The sequence below is a fragment of the Procambarus clarkii genome, chromosome 44, assembly GCF_040958095.1.
Source record: "Procambarus clarkii isolate CNS0578487 chromosome 44, FALCON_Pclarkii_2.0, whole genome shotgun sequence".
Classification (NCBI taxonomy): domain Eukaryota; kingdom Metazoa; phylum Arthropoda; class Malacostraca; order Decapoda; family Cambaridae; genus Procambarus; species Procambarus clarkii.
This window is the reverse complement of record NC_091193.1, coordinates 20,244,651-20,254,277: the sequence shown is the minus strand read 5'-3', so window position 1 is coordinate 20,254,277 and position 9,627 is coordinate 20,244,651.

Here is a 9,627-nt window from a genome sequence, read left to right as displayed (position 1 = left end):
CCCTGCTGGTGTGGCCATCCTTACCGGAGCCTCGGTCACCCTTCTGGGAATGAGTGTCGTGGGCACACACTTTCTTTTTCTGTTTCAGGTGTATGTAACTTCCGTTTTTTATTATATACAAATGTTGTACCGGGCTTACACACACTGGACGAGATTAAACAGGTGTAGTCATTCATTCTTTTTTCTCTTTTCACTCTCTCTCAACACACATTTTCTTTACATCCCTTAATAACTATTTCTATGATATTGAATTAACAGCTATATTTAATGCCTACATGTTTCCTCAAGTAAAGAGGCCAATGGAACACTGCCTTACCACTAACATTAATAACTGTCGTTTCCGCTAGGGTTTTGTAACAAGCCGTCGTTATACAGTAATTATAAAACCCCGGTCACCCGTATTAGGCCACATAAATCACGACTTTGTGTTTTCCGAACATCAGGTAATTGTTTTACAATTTACAAATTTATATATATATATATATATATATATATATATATATATATATATATATATATATATATATATATATATATATATATATATATATATATATTTTAGCAGTACAGAGCTGTATATTATGCTTCGTAACTTTGGAAATCTAAAGAATATGACGGGGTGAAATGTTGACGGTCGTTGCATTAATGGATTTTTTAGTATCTCGCCCACCAGGCTTCACCAAAACCGGTTTGGAGCTCTGTGACAATGAGAGATTATTACTTCCACCAATATAGAACCTGTCAGCGGGAAGCGCTGCTCGGGCTAGAGACTTTGCTCATTGGTATTAGGATAACGACTGATGAGGATTAAGCCACTCGAGAGGTGGGATAACAACACACTAGGATAACAACATACTAGAATAACAATATACGACTGATTATATAGTTGGAAACTCCAAACATGTTGTGTCAAAGAGGATCATAGGCTGTTCTCGAGTTGTGCTTGCGAGGGTTGAGCTCTGGCTCTTTGGTCCCGCCTCTCAACCGTAATGTGTGTGTGTGTTTTGTGGATTATCGCCTTTTTAGAAGTCTATAACTATATTAGTAGGGTGGCTTATTAACACTAGTGTGTATTTTAAAATAGAATAGAATAATAAACTTTGAACGATAGATCAATTAATTGTAAACTGATCTTTGGCATCGCGAATTGTTCCTATGGCATTCATCTTGAAAATGGCCGCCAGAGGGAATGTTTTATTTTGTGGAAACGGTGAAGCATGGAAAAGTAAATAACTGTGTGGGGTCAATTGAATACCACTCAAGCTAAAGATAATTTTTGGCGATAGATATTTTATTTAGAAGCTAAACAGGGGAAAACAAAATCATGGTAGTTGAACAGTTAGCAGCACATTATTGTTTTCATTATTTCTTAGGCTACCCAAAAAAAAGCGGCACATATTTGCTTGTTGCATATAAGAGCTATGCATGTCTTGTGCATAGCTTACATAGATTATAATACATAGATTACATTACGTAGTAATGCGGGTCTTGCCTTCACCTATATATCATTATTAGTGTTAGATATTTACTTAACAGTTTGTGTCATTAGGCAATTATTTGCAAAATACTTGGATTTTTAAAGTAATTATTTTTGTCATCAACATCTTACGAAAATGAGTTCTATTTTTTTTTAGAATTCATGATGATACGATCGTTGAAACTGTTCTGTTCGTACAAGGAAACATTTACATTCTCTCTCTCTCTCTGTTAGTATAATCCTAAAGCTCCCTGAAAATACCCTGAAATTCTATTGCACCCTGTAGTCATGAATATCACGAAATTATTAATAATCTACAATAGACATAAAGCACTTAAATTTTTCTATGTACCAAGTCACGCAAGTGTGACGAACGACAGAGCCAAAAAAAGGACTAAAAAGCAATTAATGAAAATAACTCATATGTTAAACTACCATATAAGAACGACTGTCCAGTTATAACATATGTAAGAAAATGTTGGCTAAGAGAAGCCAACACACTTCCCTAGGACGTCACGCAAGGTTAACACACGTCATGGAAGCCTCACAGGAAACTATATGTGATGTATGAGACTCTTACAGTTGAAAAGGAGCACATATACTGTAGACAGTTTGAGCGGGACAAGATTGGAAATGACAGAACAAGGTTTGCAGGAGGTAGGAGTCGGGGGCAGGAAGTTTATTGGAGCAACCTCCTTTGTTTGTGTAATCTGTTGTGAGTCTGTTAGTTTTGTTAACCATCGTCAGGCTACCCGTCCGCAGACCAAGTCCATTCCATCCAGTGGTCGACCCCAAAGACGCATTCATCAATTTTAACATGCTGTTCATTTAAAACATAAATTTTCTCAGATATAAATTACACTTCAGGAACAAGTGCTTCACTGACAAATTTTGTTCGAACCACGACGCTGTAAATGTTTCACCCACGTACTACAAATACAAATAAGCGCCAACAGAACCTAAACACCTAACATAACCAATGCCTAAATATGTACAATATGGTAATATATAATAATATTAATTTATATTTGATAAAATTTCTGTTTTGAATAAGTTGTAGAAGTCATCTTCATCCACAAAGGTCAGATTCCACAAAGAATTCAAACATCAGAATAGTTCAACTATAACGTAAGAGGTACAATAAAACTAACTAGTAAGCGGGGCCATCTAGACCTCATTTCCCGTAGTCACTGATAGATAAATACTGTCTGTGTTTATCATAACTACTGACGACAGGTAGACAAAGAACTGTGGACGACTGGAATACCGCTGCAGCGTTGACAGTTCCTATACGTTTAGACAGAACTGTTAAGGTTGAGACCGGGAGGACTAACGTGTTCTCCACCCTTCCCAAAAGAGGAGACAGCTCTCCATATGAACCATGACAAGGCGCTTGGAACATAAATAGCTGACAGGAAAATAAGATAAGAGCGGATATATGGAGAAGTGTTGAATCCAAGAAAGTTCATAAGTGGAGGCCACAGTATTCAGCCACACCTTGGGCCAGATTCACGAAGCAGTTACGCAAGCTCTTACGAACGTGTACATCTTTCCTCAATCTTTGACGGCTTTGGTTACATTTATTAAACAGTTTACAAGCATGAAAACTTGCCAATAACTGTTGTTATTGTTATAAACAGCCTCCTGGTGCTTCAGAGCTCATTAACTATTTAATAATTGTAAACAAAGCCGCCAAAGATTGAGAAAAGATGCACAGGTTCGCAAGTGCTTGCGTAACTGCTTCGTGAATCTGGCCCCTTGTCTTCAAGAGTGCTTGAAGGCAAGGTGTGGCCGAGTTCGTAAGTATGAGCTTCAAGATTGCCTGAAGACAAGGTGTGGCTGAGAATCCGTAAAGGAAAGCTTCAAAAGTGCTCTTGAAGACAAGGTGTGGCTGAACAATATGGCGTTCAGAAGCGTTATATTCAGCCAGAGTTACAGAGGCACACCAGTATCAGAGACCGGGCCCATGACCAGTGTTTTCTGTATGCCAATTACTTCTGCTAAAACTCAAGGCTGAGATCAAATGAATATAAAGAGACATGTAAAATCATACGAATAAATTAAATTGCGTATTAGTCAATACGAGGCTGTTCCTATTTATAGTTGCTTATTGTCGGGGACAATAATCCCGCTAGGAAACTCGTCCCTACGTCTTATCCCACCCGTCCTCAGTCCAGGCTCGTTAAAGCTGCGGCCGTCTCATGGTTGAAAGAGCTTGTACTGTACATCAGACAGTTATAAGAGCTCATGGTTGAAAGAGCTTGTACTGTACATCAGACCCATTATAAGAGCTTGTACTGTACATCAAACCCATTATAAGAGCTTGTACTGTACATCAGACACCAATTTTATTGCTTGATTCAGGTGTGAAATATTGTCTCACGGTTAATATCCTCTCATTATGAGAGTATGTACATCAAATGCTGTCTTTATTACTTGGTTTAGGTGTGCAATGTTCTCTGTTTTTTTACATTTCGTATTACTATATAGCACAGAACCGTTGTTACTTTTTTCCGTGCTGGCTGCAACCAAGTTCCCTGTTTGTTTACAGTAATACACTTTGTTTTGCTGTTTTATAATTTATAAATGGTGGCTTGCATCACGAAAGGTGGAATTAATTCTCTATTACATCTTCTCGTCTTCTCTGTGCGTGAACTTCAATGTTCACGGACAGGAATCGACTTGAGAATGATCCAGGACGGACCGAAACGTCGTCGTCTCTTCACCTTCTAGTGTGTGGTCTGGTCTTCAATGTCTGTGTCAAGGGAAGGAAGGTCAAGCGTTTCATAAGGTGGTCTGCGTCTTACACAACATTCACAAGTTTTCAGAAAGCTGTGAAAAGTTTTGTTCACTATTATACTCTTTTATTTGCGATTATTGTTAAATTATATATATATAAGATTATGCAAATTCTCTCTTAAACGGATAAGTATCTTTGGAATTAATTTATATGGCTGGGAGTATAGGTAAAAGATTGATAAACTCTCCATTTTACCAACTGAAGACCTATTTTCTTCCCTTCGCTTTTAATTTAAGCAACAACTTCCAATTTGAATTGATCTATGAAAGTGAATTGATCTACTATAAACTAAGCAAATAAATAAAGTAAAATATATTCCCTCAACAGCCTTGTGTATATATATCAATCTAGTGCACCTTTTATTCATTACATAACGAGCGTCAGTTCCAATAATACTCTCGCCAGAGTGCGTGATGTTGAGAAAGATTTTATATATATATATATATATATAAAGGGCTCATGTACATACAGCTACGTACCCGTTTTATCGACAATTTAGTGTGAATACTCCGGTATATTTTATATATATGTATACCGAATTCCTAACATGCGTGAGGAGCGTGGAAGATCCATTATATAATTAATGCGAAAGAGTTATTCATGCAGGCGACCTACGTACCCAGTCTTCAGTAGCCGTCTACAGCTTCCACAGTTAGGACAGTCGGAGTGGGACTATCAACCTGGGTTTGTAAGTATCTAACTTGGTATCTGTTACCCTTAATATTTACTGCCTACCCTAATTTGACTTGACTACCAGAATGCTCCCCCCGTTCTCTCTGACCTCTTTTTTAAAGTCACACTTAATCTTCAGTGCCATCACTAAACCAGTCGGGCAGGAGTCCATACCCGCCTGCACTTAATACGGCAGTTGAACATTTAGGTCTTGAGACGACCAGAGGGTTGGTGTTATCTTGTACCATGCGCGCTCGTCCACGTTGCTCCTGGCCCCTTGCCATGTTGACATTGGGGCATTGGAACGAAGAACATATAGTGAGGAGGAAGAGGTGGTGAGAGAACGAAGAACATAATGAGGACAGAATGAAGAACATTTGAAGAGGAGAGAGAGATTAGACCTTTCAGACCCATCGGCATGAGGTACCTGGAGCTTTGCAATTACTTTATTAACTCTTGTGTTCTTGAGGATATCCTCATAATGCACCCAAAATCTGCCACGTACCTAAATGTGTTAATAAAAAATAAAAGGCGGTGAGAGAACGAAGAACATGGTGAATAATAGGAGACAAAGGTGGTGATAGAACGAAGAAACTTGTGGAAAGAACTAATGAGAGAAAAGGACAAATGTAAAGTTAAGAAAATAATAGGAACGGAAATTTAACACGGAGGTCGCTACACATAAACTTAAATTCCCGGCTTGGTGCTACCTTTTGATACTTGCAGACTTAATACCGAGAAAAAATAAAAATGATGCGATGACAAAAAAAAATAAATTGAAGAAACAAGGACAGTGTAATGAAAATAAAGAGGAAAGGAGAAAGAGGAGCCGGTGAGCCTGAGGTTCAACAAGAGGCCAAGATCATGGCCGAGTGTGTGTGTACCTTGGACAAGCACAGGTCCTCCAAGGTGAGCTTCGGCACCCTGGAGGTCAGTCACTATCCAGTCCGCTTGGTTAAGACCTGCCAGCTACTGCCAGCTCGCATTGCGCACACTTCAATAATTGGGTCATTGCCTCGTAGATTACATGTACTTTGCACGTCTAGATTCACGGTACTTATAGAGTTATTAAGCTTATTATTAAAATGATAAAGAAAAAAGTGTAACGTGTAAATAAAAAATAGGTTTGCATGCCAACTGGTTTCGAGTTAATATATCTTTCTTGTTATTCTAATTATAGATCCTAATGACTTGGCAAGATTTGTCCCGTTATGTATCTGACCTTTTTTCTATCGAGTTCAACAACCTGACATCCTCGTTTAGCAATTTTCTTACTATATTACAAATGCAAATCCGTTTTTTTTGCTGTTTTCATAATTCTTCGTATTTTCCATGGTATTTTTTCATCAAACATCTATTATAAACCGGTTTTATACAGTTGGCTTTCCTGCACCAAAGGTTCCACTTTCCTTCATATAATTGATTCATGTTAGTTTGCTAATATAAATATGTTAGAGTTTAGATTTTCAATATTAATTACCTTTTTCAGTTCCAGAGTCCATTATGGGCCTCTGTAGCCTTCACTAGCACTCACAAGAGGGGGGGGTAAATGGGGTCCATAACAAATGAACTAACTCTACACCTTCTGAATCCTCAAATTAAAAATCTATACTCTTTGATCACCAGCCAATAATAGCTGCTTATAATAAGCTACTTGACTATTGTTCCACAGGGAAATAAGACAAGAATTGCTGCTGACTTTATATGGAGAGGATGGGGAGAGGCTACCACAGTAGCCTAAGGCAGATGTGCCACAAGCTTTCCTACAAATTTCTCCTGGGCTGCCCGAGAGTGAGGTGGCTGCCCAGTTAATTTAGTTAATGGGCATGAGGCGCAATATAAACTGTGTAAATTTACTTAATTTAATTTAGATTATTATGGGTTCCATACCTCTATTACGGGCGGTGGCGGCAAAGTTCGTCACATATAATATTGTATCAGTAACAAAACCTATGTTGTTTATCATAAGTAATTTACTTGTGTGGTGAACTAGTTATAGTTTTCATATGCTTCAAATTTGTGATCAATTTACGAGGGCAGAAGTATAATTACAGTACTGTAGTTAATGTTTCAGTGGTCTTGGATAAAATAATAAGAAACTTACAGCCAGATAGATTTCATAAATGTAAATCATGATGATGACAGACATAGTAGCCAAATTAGTATGCAACAAGGATGAAGTTCAACTAGACCTAGGTATCCTCATTTATATTATTATGCTGCAAACATTCAGTCTGACAGGGAAAACAGTCACACTCTCAAAGGCTTAAAAGCACCAGTGTAAAAAGCTATAATTTGTTTAGATCTGAACCCTATGTATATATGGGTAGCACAAAACACCCACCAGAAGTGTGACATAGTGTTTGCCAAGATCAGGTTGGGCTACCGTTATCTGTGGCAGCTGACTACAAGGGACGAATCCCCCCAACCCTCAGCAATCCATGTGTAAACTGTGCACAAGATCTCGGTTATGGTCTAACACACTACAGTATTGAGTGTCCAGTCATTAAGGATATCCTCATTCTGCATCCAAGGTTTGCAAGCTATTGATCATGTAACCCTTCATATAAATTAGAGTCGCTGCATAAATTCAGATGTACCTGGATATTTGTAATATGTGATGCCGAAGTAAATGTGTGTGTGTGTGTGAGAGAAAGATGGAATAGCTACTGTGGATTTAACTTTCTCTAAGATCTATTCAGTTTTGTTCGATGCCAATCCTTAAGTGTAGCCTCTTTTCACTCAGCTCAAGTTTATGTTTCTTGAAACAAGAAATAAGTATATCTCAAAGGGATAGAATAACTTAGGCCATTTCTACCCCTCTGTTCACCCAGCGATGAATGTGTACCTGTTATTAAACGATTTCGCTGGTCATATTCCGGGGAAAAATTAGGATTAAGGACCTGTTCGAAACGCAATGCGTGCTAGTGGCTTTACAATGCCATAAGAACTCTTGTAAATGTAAATAAAATAAAAATTACCTACCAGACTAGGCCAGAGGACCCAAAACAGAAAACGGGACAGTAAGTAACTTTCGCGAGCCGCTTCCATTTTCTATTACGACAATTTTTTATCTTGGTAACGCATACGTATGAGCGAAAATCGACGTTCTTTGTAGGTGGACAAGTTGAATAGAGTCCCCATGCCCATTCCGTGTTTTCAATGCTCTGAGTCGACTTTTGCATGTTCCTATGAGTTAGTTGAGCTCCTCTTTCTTTCCCTTGTTAGAGCCGACAGTGACGCCAAGGTACCGATAGTGGTCAACCCCATGCATTCAAGTGTTTCACCATTAATTTGTAGTTCTTCTTTATGGAGGTAAGCAGGAGAAAACCTGTCTTCGCACGAGTCTGTAAACTCCAAAAGAACTCTAGGCAACCAAAAGAAAAAAAAGATAACTAGCCAGACAGGATTTTCACAAACTCAATCATAAATTTGGTGCTCACATATCTCGTTAGATAAGATCTGATCAACGTAAATGATGCGGCTCGTTTTTGATTAATGATGTGTATCTGTGTTGTGAGAAGAGTACGGGAACCAGTTTATGAAGAGGGTCGTAGTAACGGCGCCCTAATGGTGTTGTGGCTCGCTAGTGACCACACGGCTCTCAAACAGATGTATCAAACTTCTTAGAAAATGCAGCTGCTGAGAATACAGTATAATTTTTGGCAGACAGAATTTATTGGAAGGGTACTCACCCGGCGGGTTAACATGCAGCCATATGTTAGTATTAGTACATCCAATTTAAATACATGATTCACAATTGGCAGTGTTAACTCTATCCTCGGCTGGTGTAATGTTCATGGCATCATGATGATCATCATTAAGTTAACATGGCTGGCGAAGCAGCAATTAGAATAATAATTCATTGTGTCGGGGACAGGCAGCCAGAGTGTATTTCATACACGTTCAGCTTATATCGAGGTCCCCCCTTAAGGTCGAATTATTGACCCCGCACAGGATGTAACCCTATAACAAGCAGAGTAACACCCAAGTACCTACTTACTGCTAGGGCATTAGGTGATAGAAAATGAGCTTAACTATTTCTGTCCCATCCGGGATTCGAACCCGGAATTCTTGACTGTGAGTCGATAACGAACCCGATTGTATTACGGGACCCCCTAACCCCTCATATTTATGGCAAAGGTCTATACATGCCTAGGAGAATCACCACCGGACATACTCGTGCAATTAAAAGTACAAAACCACCATATTTTCGAAAGGTATGATAATCGAATCAAAAAAAGTTTTTTTACTGGTCACATAAATTGGCTCTCAGGCTAAACACATACATGTAGACAGCCCCTGTCATAATATATAAAGTTATATTATACCTGTACATAGTTTTGGAGAGGAATGCATCGCAGTCATATTCCTATACTGTACTTGAATATGTTTAAATTCCCTTTTCGTGTACTGGTATGCCCTAGGCCATAGCCTACTTGACCTATTGAGTAATCCGGCTCTGTTGACAAGCCACCACCATCTCTCGGTTCAGTTACAGCTTGATAAGTAAGAAATGCTGTTATTGTTCATCAGCCCAACGGCAGCATAATTAAAAAATGTAGGAGTCAGTAACTTGGCGTCCACCTTGCAAGTTGAATTGCAATAGCACTCAAAATTATTGAAAATAATAAAAAACATTGCAGTAGACAGCTGAATTATTTCCAACTCTCTTTCC